The sequence below is a fragment of the Euleptes europaea genome, chromosome 18, assembly GCF_029931775.1.
Source record: "Euleptes europaea isolate rEulEur1 chromosome 18, rEulEur1.hap1, whole genome shotgun sequence".
NCBI lineage: Eukaryota > Metazoa > Chordata > Lepidosauria > Squamata > Sphaerodactylidae > Euleptes > Euleptes europaea.
Genome location: NC_079329.1, coordinates 7749218 through 7766017, shown reverse-complemented (window position 1 = coordinate 7766017; position 16800 = coordinate 7749218).

The following is a 16800-nucleotide window of genomic DNA, read 5'->3' as shown; positions in this document are numbered from 1 at the left end:
CTTTCATTTGGTGGAATAAAGTGTGTCGATGGTAGAAATAGTGTTATGGGAAGCATATCTGTTGGTTTGTTTGTTAGTGTATTGTGGTGGTTAAGAGCGGTGGTTTGGAGCGGTGGAGTCTGATTTGGAGAACCGGGTGTGATTCCCCACTCCTCCACATGAGCGGCGGACGCTAATGAGGTGAACTGGATTTGTTTCCCCACTCCTACACACGAAGCCAACTTGGTGACCTTGGGCAAGTCATTCCCTCAGCCCCACCTACCTCACAGGGTGACAGTTGTGGGGAGGGGAAGGGAAGGTGATTGTAAGCCGGTTTGAGTCTCCCTTAAGTGGTAGAGAGCTTCTTCTTCTTCGTTTTCTTCTCTCCTCCTCCTCCTCTTCCTCCTCCTCCTCCTTCTCCTCCTTGTCCTCCTCCTCCTCATATGAATGCCCTAAGCTGCCGTATACCAAGTTAGACCCTTGGTCTGTCTAGTTCCGTGTCTCATGGTCATCAGCTCTCTCTAGGCTCTGGGGTAGAGAAAAGGCCTTCCCAACCCCTGACCAGGTTGGCCTAGGCTAGCTCAACAGACCTCAGAAGCTAAGCAGGGCCAGCCCTGGTTAGTATTTGGGTGGAAGACCACTAAAGAACACCAGGGTTGCTCATAGAGGTGTGCAATTTGGTGCTTCCCTGATCTGGTATTACGCAGTATTAGTGGCGGAGTCAGCAGCCCTTGTATCCTCAACTCTGAGAACGCTACAGACGTTCGACAGGCAGCGAGCATCATTGCCAAACACAGACCATCTTTGATAAATCCCAACCCCATACCTACCAACTCCCATTTGCACTGAAATAGTGCATTCACCAAACACCAAGTTCCAGGTAAAGTTTTCTCCCAATGGCTATTAAGAAACCTCCCCAACACCCCACAATTAACATTCTAGTGTCCACAAAGAAGCCACATAAAAGTCCAATCATGATGTACTGGGGTGAGAGTTGCCCCACAGGTATTGCAGCTCCTGGTTTCCAGGTAAGTAATTGGTGTAGCTGTCTATCTCCGATGACGTGTGTGCATATCTATACACATATATACACACTTACACATATATGTATATATAAGGTAAAGGTCCCCCATGCAAGCACCGGGTCATTCCTGACCCATGGGGTGATGTCACATCCCGACATTTCCTAGGCAGACTTTGTTTATGGGGTGGTTTGCCAGTGCCTTCCCCAGTTGTCTTCCCTTTACCCCCATCAAGCTGGGTACTCATTTTACCGACCTCGGAAGGATGGAAGGCTGAGTCAACCTCGAGCCGGCTACCTGAAACCAACTTTCGTTGGGATCGAACTCAGGTCGTGAGCAGAGTTTGGACTGCAGCTTACCACTCTGCGCCACGGGGCTCCTACATATGTATGTATAAACCATCTTGATTGAGAAGGCAACGCTGCTGGGATTTGGGCAATATTATCAAGTTAAAAAGGCAGATGGTGGATCAACCAACGTGATCAGGGGGCTAGAGCAAGTGCCCCATGAGGAGCGGTTAAAATGCTTAGGGCGTTTAAGGGACACCAGCTCCCTTCCCCGTGTTATTAATCATGAAGGCATAAGAGATCATATCTGGTGAACTGTTTCCTTACTGTGCATCCAATAAGGACCATAAGACACTCTTAAGGAGCAGCCAAGATTAACTGGACCATCCCCTGAAGTCTTTAAAAGCTGTCAACCAAGGTGGACATTCTCTGCATGTTCCTCAGAGCTGTTAGCCCATGAATGTCTGCCGTTCCTTTCCCTTCATAAGGATGTCCATAACCTGGGCAACCAGTGAAGATCAGAAGATGCTGGGAGTGTCTCCTGGATCTCCCAGCCAGAACTCTGCTAACCTGTATCTGAACCTATATCAGGACATATATAAGACCATAAGAATGTAAGAAGAACCTTGCTGGATCAGACCAGTGGTCCATCTAGTCCAGCATCCTGTGTCACACAGTGGCCAACCAGTTACTCTAGAGGGCTAACAATAGGGCATGGAGGCCGAGGCCTTCCCCTGATGTTGCCTCCTGGCCCTGGTACTCAGAGATTTACTGCCTCTGTATGTGGAGTCACCCTTAGTCACTGTGGTACGTAGCCACCAATCGAGCTCTCCTCCATGAAATATGTCTACTTCTGTGACTAGTAGGTGAGACCCTGTAGATGGGGCAATATCTAACGATTGTGTGTGTGTGTGTTAAGTGTCGTCAAGTTGCTTCCGACTCATGGCGACTCTATGAATGAAAGTCCTCCAAAGTGTCCTATCCTTAACAGCCTGGCTCAGATCTTGCAAATTAAGGGCTGTGGCTTCCTTTATTGAGTCCATCCATCTCTTGTTGGGTCTTCCTCTTTTCCTGCTGCCCTCAACTTTTCCTAGCATGAAGGTCTTTGCCAGATTGTATCCTTAGTTAACAAGGAATAGTATTTTGTTTTTGATACGCTGTAATTTCACCTTGTAGATTTCCTAAATATCTCTCTCTCTGTGTGTGTGTGTGTGAATAGAATAAAACCTTTACAATTTGTACCATTGTTTTTGAGAGACTTCCTGGTTTATTTCCCCGATAAGCTAGACTGGTTAAGGTATGATATCTGCTTATTACCCAGCCATTAAGGCAAACTGCATGAGCCAGAGTGGTGTAGTGATTAAGAGCGGTGGTTTGGAGCAGTGGAGTCTGATTTGGAGAACCCGGTGTGATTCCCCACTCCTCCACATGAGCGGCGGACGCTAATCTGGTGAACTGGATTTGTTTCCCCGCTCCTACACACGAAGCCAACTGGGTGACCTTGGGCAAGTCATTCCCTCTCAGCCCCACCTACCTCACAGGGTGACAATTGTGGGGAGGGGAAGGGAAGGTGATTGTAAGCCGGTTTGAGTCTCCCTTAATTGGTAGAGAAAGTTGGCATATAAAAACCAACTCTTCTTCATTCTTGCTCAGGCAGCCCAACTGGAATTGGGGAAAATTCCAACCCAACTTGCACTTAAGGTGTGATCTGGGACTCACCTTAAAAACAGTGTGTGTGTGTGTGTGTGTGTGTGTGTGCAGAGGGGGGAAAATTATCTCCCAAGCACAACACAGCGGCCGAAGGAGCTTCATCATTCTCATTCTAGCTTTCACTAGCTGTAATGGGCTATCGGAGCAAGCTGTTTGTCTCATTGCCGGTTCCATGAATCTGCCAAGGATTCACGTGGAAATAGCATTAAAACACACACACACACACACACACACACACAATGGCACTAGTTTTAAGGTAACTTGTAGGTCGCATATTACAAATTGAGTTGGATTCCAAGAAAGGAATTCCACGTTTATATCTGATCAGAAGGTCGAGGAGAAGGAGAAGAAGAGTTGGTTTTTATATGCCAACTTTGTCTTCCACTTAAGGAAGAATCAAACTGGCTTATAAACACTTTCCCTCTCCCTCCCCATCACAGACACCCTGTGAGGTAGGTGGGGCGGAGAGAGTGTGACTAGCCCAAGGCCACCCAGCTGGCTTCATGTGGAGGGGTGGGGAAACAAATCCAGTTCACCAGATTAGCCTCCGCCGCTCATGTGGAGGAGCGGGGAATCGAACCCAGTTCTCCAGATCAGAGTCCACCCCTCCAAAACACCGCTCTTAACCACTACCCCACGTTGGTAATGTGTGAATCACTGCTTGGATGACCTATCAGAAAAGTTCAGTCCAGCCTGGAACAACACCCCGCAGGATACAAAGGTAAAATGTAGCTTTTGCAGGTGGAACGAGAATGTCATGCAACAGAATCGGGTTCCAAACGTGATCTTTATTGATTGGGATTTAAAACACTGCAGCGAAACAGGATGGGACCTCCTTCCTTTTTGTCAGTGGCAAGTATAGAGCAAAAACTTCTGGGTGCAACCTTGCGTGCAGCAAGTCTTTTCCATAATTCCGAGGGGAAGCGGCTTAAGTTTGTTTGAGTAATGGAGTCGTCGTTTCTCACGGCTCGGTCTTGTCATTTTGGTTCCCATGCTTTGCCAACCTGGTTCATAAAATGATAGCAGAAGGATGAGTCCCCTTATTCCTCTTATCTGCCCTTCAAAAATTAATAAGACACATGAAGCTGCCTGGTAACTGAATCAGACCCTCGGTCCATCAAAGTCGGTATTGTCTACTCCGACGGGCAGCGGCTCTCCAGGGTCTCAGGCAGAGGTCTTTCCCATCACCTGCTTGCCCTAGTCCCTTGAGCTGGAGATGCTGGGGATTGAACCTGGGACCTTCTGCATGTGCCTCAATCATGGCCCACCAGCACAGCCACGCAAAGTTACCGCCGTTGGCGAGGAGTGACCGAGCAACCCTAATCACAACTGGCCTCCAGACTGCAGAGGCCAGTTCCTCTGGGGGAAATGGTAGCTAAAGAATGCCGATTTTATGGCATCACATCTTTACTGAGCTCCCTCTCCAAATTCCTCCCTCCCCGTGCCCTGCCCCCCAACCTCCAGGATGTTCCCAAAAATAGGCATACAGAAACCTTTTACTGTTGCCAAATTTTTGCGACCCCCCCCTTCAGTTACGCGACCCCCATATGGGGCCGTGACCCACAGTTTAGGAAACTTTGTCCTAGACATTCAGGAGGCAGCCATTCTGGACACTGGGTACCCACAAAGGAATTGCTGCCCTGACCAAGATAGCCCAGGCTAGCGGGATCCCGTCAGATCTCAGAAGCTAAGCAGGGTCAGCTCTGGTGAGTACTTGGGTGGGAGACCACCAAGGACTCCAGGGCTGCTATACAGAGGCAGGCCACAGCAACCACTTCTGAACATCTCTCGCCTTGGAAATAGGGTTGCCAGGTCCCTCTTCGCCACCGGCGGGAGGATTTTTGGGGCGGAGCCTGAGGAGAGCGGGTTTGGGGAGGGGAGGGACTTCAATGCCATAGAGTCCAATGGCCAAAGCAGCCATTTCCTCCAGGGGAACTGATCTCTATCGACTGGAGATCAGCTGCAAAAGCAGGTGATCTCCAGCTAATATCTGGAGGTTGGCAACCCAACGTGGAAATCCGATGGGGTCACCAATAGTCAACTCAGCTGTGACTTGCAATATATATATGTGTGTATATATTGCAATTGCCTAATGAGATTGGGCTGGCCCTTCCCTTTTTGACACTCACTACTATTGCATTTTTAGAAACCCAAATAGAATCAAAACAGGAATATTTTTTTTGGGGGGGGTCATTAAAAGTCTTGGAAAATAGGAGGCCGGACATTGTAAGAGACGTGAGCTCTTGGCCCCATGCGTCTTCAAAAAACAACAACAAGTGCCCTGAAAGTTTGCATTTACCTGTGATATCTCGACCAAATCTGGAAGCAGCAGCAAATGATTCCGTGAGTCTTCTGCATTCGTTATAAAAATCTTCCCCGCAGAACACCCTTAAGGGATCATCGGGATCCTGAGAACAGAAGACGGTCACGAGGGACAGAGCGAGCAAGACGGCCTCCGCCTTCCTCATGGTGTGGAAAGCGTCTCTGCGAAGGGCAGCTTTATCCACAGACCGCCCACTCCTTTTATTGGGCCTTTCACGGCCAGTAAAGATGTTGGCAGATCAGGCACACGTCAGCTTTTCCTAATAGGATCTCAAGATGCCCATCTGTGCATGTTGAGCAATCTGTTCAAAAACTTAGAAGACGGGTGGGTTTTTAATATGCTGGCTTTCTCTACCAGTTAAGGAAGAATCAGACCGGCTGACAATCACCTTCCCTTCCTCTCCCCACAACAGACACCTTGTGAGGGAGGTGGGGCTGAGAGAGCTGTGACTAGCCCGAGGTCACCCAGCTGGCTTTGTGTGTAGGAGTGGGGAAACAAATCCGGTTCCCTAGATCAGATTCCACCACTCCCAACCACCGCTCTTAAACACTATGCTACATTTCTATGCCCCAGGGGTAATATTAGGGGGGGGGAGTGATGGGGTTCGTATTACACAAATGCCCTCAGTTGGGGGTATCATCTTCCCATGGACTATTTTTAGGGTTATCCATTTGGCTCTCTTTCTCTTTCTCTTTTGCCTGATGTGGATCTATTGCTTCTAACCGCTTATCAAGAAGTAGAGAAAATGTTCCCATGGACTATTTTTAGGGTTATCCATTTGGCTCTCTTTCTCTCTCTTTTGCCTGATGTGGATCTATTGCTTCTAACCGCTTATCAAGAAGTAGAGAAAATGTTTCCTCTTTGTGTTTTTGCTGCTATTATCAATATATCTAATTTTCTACATGCCCAAATCTGTGGATACTTAAATCTAGAGGTAGGAACCATGACCAGAAAAGTTAGGTTAGCCCCTGCTTTGCAGAAAAATATGAACTCGGGGGGGGGGGGACCAAATAATAGAAGCAGCATGTGTAACTTTAAGAATCTCAGTGGGTGTTGTGGGGGTTCAGCGTTGCCAGCCTTCAAGCCTTAGTTTCGATCAGCAAAAGGAGTGGGAAGATGTCAGGGCCCTTTCCAGGGCTGTGTGGGCCTTTCAGGTGAAATGCCTGAAATCATTATATGCTATGGGAAATGTATTCTTTGATTTGAAATATATTCTTTGTATTCAGTAAAGTATATCTGCACTTATAAACATGCCAGACTCAGCATATAAGAGTTGGCATCTATTATAAAGTCACACCAAGCACCTATAGATGTTAGCAGTTTTACCCTCTAGTTAGAAGTTAATTAGAGAAGCTATAGACCAGCTTAGTATGCACTCATAAGCTGGTTTTTTACAGATAAAAGCCAGCTAGGAACCTCCGTAGTTAGAGCCTTGGCAGAAAGCAAGGTCCAAGATAAGAAGGCAGTAACTTAGGATCAAACAGAGCAGCACCTGACACTGTAGGGTCTTCTTGCTCATGAGTGAACATGAGATCATCACTTTCTCTGTAACCGCCTTCAATTCTGTAATAGGTTATGCTAATTTGGGGGTCCTGAGTATTGGGCATTTGGGTCCTTACGTGTGTGTTACGCCTCTGTAACCACCCATTATCAAAGTCTATATTCTTGCTTGCAATCCTTTGATGTGTGTGTGAATTGTCCTGCGCTTTGGGCCATTTTCACCAGGTGTTTTGTGTATTGGCCAATAAAACAAAATGCTTTGAATCTTCAACCTCCTACTGTTTTATTGTTATTGGGTATTGATACAATAGGACGGCAACCTGACAACTCACCACCATGAGACTCATCCAGGCCCAGTAGCTTACTGGTATTCAACAGCAGCTCCCCCAGGAAAGCCAATATGGTGAAATAGTTCAAGTGTCAGACTAGGATCTGAGGGCCCAGTTCTGGATTCTCACTGTGCCATGGAAACTCGCTGGGTGACCCCCCCTGGGCCAGGCATACACTCTGAAGCTAGCCTACCTCTCAGGGTTCTTGTGAGGATACAATGGAGGACAGGAAAATGATACAAGTTGCTTTGGTTCCCCACTGGGGAGAAAGGATAGATATAGAGGAAGTAAATATAACTAAAGAATGGGAGAGGGTGTGGGGGCTGCCAAGGAGAGGGAAAGAAGACATAGCAAGTGGCTGGAGAGACAGGAGGAGGAAGAGGAAGAGGAGGAAGAAGAAGAGTTGGTTTTTAAATGCCGACTTTCTCTACCACTTAAGGAAGAATCAAACCGGCTTACAATCCCCTTCCCCTCCCCACGACAGACATCCTGTGAGGTAGGTGGGGCTGAGAGAGCTCTAAGAGAGCTGTGACTAGCCCAAGGCCACCCAGCTGGCTTCAAGTGGAGGAGTGGGGAAACCAACCCAGTTCCCCAGATTAGCCTCCGCCGCTCATGTGGAGGGGTGGGGAATCGAACCCGGTTCTCCAGATCAGAGTCCACCGCTCCAAACCACCGCTCTTAACCACTCCACCATGCTGGGGGAGCACCCCTCCCCACAAGTGCTTGCCGGTCCCTCGCTTGTCAGTATATCTAATCCTCGACATGGCCCCATTGGTGGATACTTAAGACAGTACACGGAAAACCTAAAGTGGACTTTATGATCCATTGAAGTCTTGATCCGATAAAAGTAGGGGACGTTCTGTGTACATCGCTCAGAGCCCAGAGAGGTTTAATCTGCTATTCTGTGATAGCTCTGCCTTCATTACCCAAACTGCGATTTAACAGCAGCTCTTTCTGAACCATGAAGAAGGCCACGGTGGCCGGCTGGGTCTCCCTGTTCCTCGTTATGGCTGTCTTTGGCAATGGATTTGCTATGCGGCATCTCTGTGGGAGCACTTGTGACCAAGCCTTTGCCACGGTCAGGGTTGCCAACCTCCAGGCGGTAGCTGGAGATCATCTGCTGTTATAGCTGATGTCCAGGCAACAGAGATCAGCTCCCCTGGAGAAAATGGCTGCTTTGGGAGGTGGACTCTATGGCATTGCTGTAGTGCCTAGAAAACGTTATCCCAGGTATGTCAGATCAAAGGATAACGCACTGGAGATCAGGAATTATTTTAACAGCTTACTATTTAATGGTGTGTGTGTGTGTATGTGTAAAGTGCCTTCAAGTCGCAGCCGACTTATGGCGACCCCTTTTTGGGGTTTTCATGGCAAGAGACTAACAGAGGTGGTTTGCCAGTGCCTTCCTCTGCACAGCAACCTTAGTATTCCTTGGTGGTCTCCCATCCAAATACTAACCAGGGCTGAACTGGTTAGTTTAATGGTACATTTAATGGTATCAAGTCTTTAAACAGTACAAAGCTGGGATCAAATCTCTCCAGCCCAAAAGCAAAAGTAAGAATCACACTGCTGTTCAGAATTGCTCAAGCTTTATAGACTTCTAACAATGGATTTCAATACGATACAATCCTAATTTTCTCATGCTGTCATCCTTAACAGACAATTCTGCATTAAGCCAGTTCTTTAGCTGAACGGGAAGTTCTCATTACCAAGATAATAACTAGCGAAGCACAGGAAAGCTGGCACTGTTTGGCAATGTTGGAGATTAAAGAATGTATGTGAGTGTTTATGCAGACTAAGTGAACTGAAAGCAAGGAGAGAGAGGGGGGGTTGACACGCATTTATCTACATGGGTGTCATGTCTAAAAGGGAGGATTCCTGCACCTGTTTATGTACACAGGGGCAGTTAATAGTGTCATAGGTAAAATATCTTTATTGTGGGCACTTCATTGCTCCCCATTGAAGTCTCTCCTCTCTTCAAACCCCGCTATCCTCAGGCTCTACCCCTCAAAATCTCCAGGTATTTCCCAACCCGGAGCTGGCAACCCCGGCCCCTGGATGTGATAAAACCCAGAAAAGCCCAGAAAAGGGTTGCCGTTGCGGAGAATTATCAAGAGATTTCAGGGAGAACACAAATATTGAATGGGCTGTTCCTAACATGAGAGATGCTCCGATCTTCATTCTCCTTCAAACTTTGGCCTCCAGTTTTGCAAGCCTTCTCCTACACGCTTAAAATGTTTACCTATGACATGTTTATCTTTGTTCTTATTCCAGCCTGATTTGTTTGTCTGAACATGCAATCGCCGTGAATGCCAAATAGCCACTGCTTTGCCGGCATCAAGACAGTAGAACTATTAAGGCAGCTAAGCTGTTGTCTTAGGAGCCCCGTGGCGCAGAATGGTAAGCTGCAGTACTGCAATCCAAGCTCTGCTCATGACCTGAGTTCAAGGTTTCAGGTAGCCGGCTCAAGGTGGACTCAGTCTTCCATCCTTCCAAGGTCGGTCAAATGAGGACCCAGGTTTCTGGGGGCAAAGGGAAGATGACTGGGGAAGGCACTGGCAAACCACCCCGTAAACAAAGTCTGCCTAGGAAACGTCGAGATGCAACGTCACCCCATGGGTCAGGAATGACCCGGTGCTTGCGCAGGGGATCTTTACCTTTTTATGTACCTGGAGGTTGGCAACCCCAATCTGGAGAGCCGGGTTTGATTCCCCACTCCTCCACATGAGCAGCGGATGCTAATCTGGAGAGCCAGGCTGGTTTCTCCACTCCAACACATGAAGCCAGCTGGGAAGCGCCCCCACCCCCAACCCAATGCCACATCTTTCTTCCAGCATTTAGGTCCCAGAGAGACTGCGGCATCAGAGGGGCAGCATGCAGTCTATTGATGAATTTGACTACTGTATAACTACAAGGTGGGAAATTATAGATGCAAAAATGAGATGGGGGTTGAGTGACTGGAGTAAACTGGTTGTTTGCTGGTCTGGAAGGTGGATCAAGAACCAAAGAGTGAGCTGATGATTATGTCCAGGGGAAATAATAGGTTTTAAGATAGGCATGATCAGGGCCGGATCTACATTTTTTTTGAAGAGGGGCAGAAGTACAAAATCACACCCCCATATATTATATACATATTTTTTCTTTATGTATACACATATAATCAGTGCATATAATCAACAACTCTTTTAAATGAAAGAATAAATTATGTTGACGTTTATGAATCCGGGGTTGTTTTAATTGATCTTACACCTTTATTTGTATGGGCAGTCTGTGATTCTGCGGTGCAAAACTATTGAGTCAGGAAATTTTGTTGTGTTGGCATGTGATTGGCCAGTTGACCATATTAATAAATTTGATTTGATTTGACCTCTATGAACTGTTAATGAATAATTACACTTTTATATTATTTTATCTATCTAGAATGTTTGAATATTCCCTCAACCCCTCTGCACACATAAAAACCCAACCCAAGGAGAAAGTTTTTCAGCCTAGCCTTTTCCCAGGCATTAAAAAAAAATACAGCACATGTAATTTTGACATGGGAAACACCAAACACACCTCCCACTCTTTCGCTGCCTGATAAAGTACCGCCCAAGGAAAGCTTTATCTGGTAGTTATGCTGCCAGAAGCTGATGACTAAACTGAAGCAACTGTATTTTAGTCACTGGGCAAAACTCATGAGAAAAGATAATAATGCTTGGAAACGTTGAAGACAGTAGGGAAAAAAAAGAAGACCTACCATGAGATGGATTGACTCAATAAAGGGAGCCACAACCCTTAGTTTGCATGACCTGAGCAAGATGACACTTTTGAGGTCATTGATTCATGTGTGTGTGTGTGTGTGTGTGTGTTAAGTGCTGTCAAGTCGCTTCCGACTCATGGCGACCCTATGAATGAAAGCCCTCCAAAATGTCCTGTCTTTGACAGCGTTGCTCAGATCTTGCAAATTGAAGGCTGTGGCTTCCTTTATTGAGTCCATCTCTTGTTGGGTCTTCCTCTTTTCCTGCTGCCCTCAACTTTTCCAAGCATGACTGTCTTTTCCAGTGACTCTTGTCATCTCATGACGTGACCAAAATACGACAGCCTCAGTTTAGTCATTTTAGCTTCTAGGGTCAGTTCAGGCTTGATTTGATCTATAACCCACTGATTTGTTTTTTTGGCAGTCCAGGGTATCCGTAACCCTCTCCTCCAACACCACATTTCAAAGGAATCTACTTCCTTCCTTTCAGCTTTCTTCATTGTCACCTTCTTGAACTGGTCAGCATCAATACAATCAATTTTAACCCTTGTCTGTCTGACATGTAACGATGCTCGTTATCTAATCCTCAACAAAATTAGATTTATAACAAATTTTATACCTGGCCAACTGTCCTCCAAGGGGAAACAAAGCACCTTATATAGTTCTCTACTACCCCATTTCATACTTGCCACAACCCTGCGAGTAGGGTTGCCACCGGCGGGAGCTTCGTTGGGGGGAGAGCTGAGGGAAGCGATCCACAGGCTTGGTGCGATGACGCTACTTCCAGGCTTATCCACAGAATTTTGAAGCGGAGTGTGAGAGTCCCATTTGTGATGCTGGTGTTTCCAGGGAAAACCCAGAAGTGGCGTCGGTCTTTACTGCTCCAATAACTTACTGTAGAGTATCCTCGTTGTCAATCCCAATTTTTTTTTGTCCGCGTTCTGCCTCTTTCCACTGTTTCACCCTGTCCGTATTTTTTTTTAATTTTTTTTATAAATTTTATTTTGAATATATGGGATACAAAAGGAAAGAAGGGGGCGGGGGTAGTCCGTCTGCAATAGACGTGAAATATAGACTTAGCAGTTTGATAAATTAAAAAAAAAACATTTAAAAAGTCATACTACAGTAGGTAAACATCTGCAACAATAAGCATTCATTATAGTAGATATGCATTACTATAGAGATACATTTTCGTGTAGTTAATTCTATAAACTAAATGTATGTTTTCTTACGTTATGTTATATTTGACTATAGTCAAATAGTCCTGTCTGTATTTTAAAGAGAAACAAACCATGTGTTCCCAAGGGAGCATCATGTCATTCATGGCATCCAGGATGCTCCCCTTCTCCCCCCTTTTGGTTTTCGGGCATGTGCTCCAGCCACCAGGAGAAACCACAACAGGCAGTGAGAGCGTACCTGTGAGTTACCCTTGATAGTCAGCTGGGGGAGTGAGAGGAACCACACCTGTGCGGTCCCTCCTTGTGCCTGCAAGCCGAGAGCGCATGGTGTAGTGGTTAAGAGAGGTGGTTTGGAGAGGTGGAGTCTGATCTGGAGAACTGGGTTTGATTCCCCACTCCTCCACATGAACAGCAGGGACTAATCTGGTGAACTGGATTTGTTTCCCCACTCCTACGCACAAAGCCAGCTGGGTGACCTTGGTCTAGTTATGTTCTCTCAGCCCCACCCACCCCACAGGTTGCCTGTTGTGGGGAGGGGAAGGGAAGGTGATTGTAAGCCGGTCGGAGTCTCCCTTAAGTGGTAGAGAAAGTCGGCATATAAAAACCAACTCTTCTTCTTCTTCTTCTTCTTCTTCTTCTTCTTCTTCTTCTTCTTCTTCTTCTCCTCCTTCTCCTCCTCCTCCTCCTCCTCCTCCATCCAAAGACTCCTTGATGTCCTTTTTAATCAGCCCTGCACACACACACCCTGCTCCAGCACATAAATCATGCCCCAGCTCAAAGCAGGGGGGAGTTAGTCCAATGCTTTAATGTTTCTTTGGATCAAGGTTCCAGTGTTCCTTTGGTAGGCTGATTTCGTGAGGCTTCCTGGATGTTCTAGACCAGTGGTTCCCAATGTGGGGCACATGCCCCACAGGGGGGCAATTTGATTTTTAAGGGGGGGCAATTGGAGAATGATCTATTAACAGTGATTTTTTGGCATTTCTTATGGTTCTAGGGGGCTCATATACAGTATATAAATATATATTGTGATATACACATTTTAAAAATTAAAATCAGAATGTACACGGCGGACAGCTGGTGACAATGGAGAGGGGGAAAGCCCACTAAGAATTATATGTCACAAAGGGGGGGTATCAGGATTTTAGAGATGCTTAGGTGGGGCATGGCCAAAAAAATGGTTGGGAACAACTGGTCTAGACTGAAATGCATCCGCAGAGTAGATGACACACCCAGCAGAGTTCTCTCCGAGTCGTAACCTATGTAGTAGCTGGGTTATCCAGTCTTATCTTTAGTTTCTGCATTAGCTCTCCAGCATTTCTGGCAGCATGCCTCACTTGTGGGCAATTCAGACAAAACAATTTGCCCACTTCTAATATTTAGAGAGACAGTGTGGTGTAGTGGTTAAGAGAGGTGGTTTGGAGCAGTGGAGTCTGATCTGGACAACTGGGTTTGATTCCCCACTTCTCCACGTGAGCTGTGGAGGCTAATCTGGTGAACTGGGTTGGTTTCCCCACTCCTCCACACGAAGCCAGCTGGGTGACCTTGGGCAAGTCATGCTCTCTCAACCTCCCAGGGTGTCTGTTGTGGGGAGGGGAAGGGAAAGGTGATTGTAAGCTGGTTTGATTCTTAAGTGGAAGAGAAAGTCGGCATATAAAAACCAACTCTTCTTCTTCTTGTTCTTCTTAATGAGAGTACCCCCTTGTCTTTCTTCCTAATGTCTGCACAGAGTGCAAATGAAGGAATATGATAAAGTAGAAATGGGGATAGGGGTGAAGGGGGAATGAGTGAAACGAAAGTTGTTCAAGGCAAAATACGTTGTTTGAGTTAGGAGAGATAAGGGGCTGTGGCTCAGTGACAGAGCATCTGCTTGGCATGCAGAAGGTCCCAGGTTCAATCCCTGGCATCTCCAGTTCAAGGGACCAGGCAAGCAGGTGATGTGAAAGACCTCTACCTGCGACCTTGGAGAGTCACTGCCAGTCTGAGTAGACAATACTGACTTTGATGGACCAAGACTAGGATGCGGAGTAATGGATTTAAACTAAGAGAAAAGCTATTCCACCTAAACATTAGGAAGAACTTTCTGATGGTGAGGGCGGTTCGACGGTGGAATGCCCTGCCTTGGGGGACACGGGCGGGGGTGGAGACCCCATCTTTGGAGGTCTTTAAGCAGAGGTTGGATGGCCATCTGCCGGGAGCGCTTTGATTGCGGGATCCTGCATAGCAGGGGGTTGGACTGGATGGCCCTTGTGGTCTCTTCCAACCTTGTGTGATTTTGTGGAGGGTCTGATTCAGTATAAGGCAGCTTCATATGTTCATGTGTGTTCAAACAATTTTTTTTTAAGTGCAGGAAATAACTAGCAAGAGGTGAGGGGGAGTTGTGAAGGGGGAAGCGACGTAGTGGGTGTTGTCTATGGAGGGGCAGAGAAAGGAATGGCATCTCCAGCTTGTCTGCTCCTCAGGGATTGTCTTCTTTGAAACCGGGTAAGGAAATACAGTGTAATATAAGTGTTTGTTGAAAGCACCAATGTTACACTCTTTGAAATAGTTTCTAAGACCAAACGGAAGGTAAGACGTTTCATTAAACCAGGGGTGGGGAACCTTTTTCCCGCCAAGGGCCATTTGGATATTTATAACATCATTTGCAGGCCATACAAAATTATCAACTTAAAAATTAGCAGACCAAGCCCCAAGCAGGCAGCTGACCCAGATGACACCTCCCTGCTTGGGCAAGCAGGCAGACATCCAACCAGTGGCACACTTGCCCACCTGGTGGCACAGGATGGTCTGTTGCACCAGCTGGGCGTAGCCATCCAGCTGCACGCCGGAGTTGCTCCTGCTCCGCATGGCCGGGGCCGGATTCTACAGCTGGCTCCTGCTACCTCTGCCTGCAGGGATGAAATGAGGACACACTGGCTAAGACCTCCCCCACACACACACACATTCTGGCCCTGCCCCCTCTAACCCCTCCAATGTAGCCACTTCCGCCCCAGGTCCTCTTATAGTAATGAGTTAATATGTTTCTCCATGGTCCGGATGGGAGAGGGTTAATACAGTTTCTTGGGTGGCCCTAGCAGCTCCATAGCTAACAACTCTTCTGCAAGGGGTAAAAAAGGTTCCTTTTCTCAGCAAAACAAACTCACATCTGCCTTGAATAGAGGCTATTCCTGTCTGCAGGAGGGGGCAGTTCACCAATCTTAGATCCTTCTGAGCTAGAGATCTGCCAGGACCCACAAAGGACCAGACCAAATGAGTTTGTGGGCCTTAAATTGCCCCCGGGCCTGACGTTCCCCACCCCTGCATTGAACGATGAAAATAGTTAGTGTGGAAATACCTGTCATCGCGATGCAAGCACACAGCACACACAAATTATGCACACACACACCTGGGTTGTGTATATCTTTAAACTTGAACCGAAAATGAACCCAAATATTAGCCATTTCTGCAATATTCTGGTTTTGGTTTTACTGAATAACAAAACCTGGGAATCTGCCCAAAGCTGAATACGCGATTCCTGAAAAAGCTGAATAGCTACCCTGAAAATAGCTACCTCCAAAAATGACCCCACAGGAGCTTTGACTATAATGGAGCCGAATTTTTTGGTAAACCCAGAAATAAAACCAAAATACAGCCTGGTTAATTGGTGGGCAATTGTGAACTCTACCTGTGAGGTAGTCCTGGCTGAGAGGGAGTAACTGACCCAAAGTCAGCCATCAACCTTTTGTGGTAGAGAAGAGATTCAAACTTGGATCTCCTTGATCCAATCTGCCATTTTGACCGCTACACCACAGAAGCTCAAATAGATCAGGAAGCTGTTTAGCCCCCTTTGTTTTGTCTGAGAGGGGATAACTTCTGCCTTTCCTACCTGTTGACTGTAGGGTTTGAAAATACCTGGAGATTTTGGGGTGGAACCTGAGGAGCAGAGATTGGGGAGGCAAAGGTCTTCAGTGGAGTATAATACCATAGACTCCACCTTCCAAATTGACCGATTCTTCAAGTGAACACATGAACACATGAAGCTGCCTCATACTGAATCAGACCCTTGGTCCATCAAAGTCAGTATTGTCTACTCAGACCTGCAGCGGCTCTCAGGCAGAGGTCTTTCACATGACCTACTTGCCTAGTCCCTTTAACTAGAGATGCCGGGGATTGAACCTGGCCCTTCTGCATGCCAAGCAGATGCTCTACCACTGAGCCTCAGCCCCTCCCTGGCATGCCTAGCCTGGACAGCAGTCTGCTAGAGGATTGCCAACTCTGTGCGGGGAAATACCTTCAGATTGGGGGGGGGTGGAGCCAGGGAGAGTAGTGGGAGGGGCATTGACTGGGTACAATGTCATAGAGTCCACCTTCCAAGGCAGCCATTTTCTCCAGAGGAATGGATCTCTGTCGCCTGGAGGTCAGTTGTAATTCCTGGAGATTTCCAGCCCCACCTGGAGGTCAGCAACCCTAGTTAAAAGCCTAATAGTTCTTCCACCAGAGATCTTTGTCACGGTATTTTTTTAAAAATAATAATAGAGCATTTGGCATCCAAATGAAATAGTATGAACTTTATTTCAGTTCCGAAATTTCACACACAGTTTCCTCATCTCTTCTTTGGGGCAGCCAAGTCTGCAGCAACTCTTTCTAAGCCACTCCTCGGATCTCTTTCCTCGCTCGGAAACGCGCGTTTCTCTTTTGGCCCGCCTTGCTCTTGGCTTCCAGGCTTCTTTGGCTGAATCTGAGTTCTCTTGTTGTAA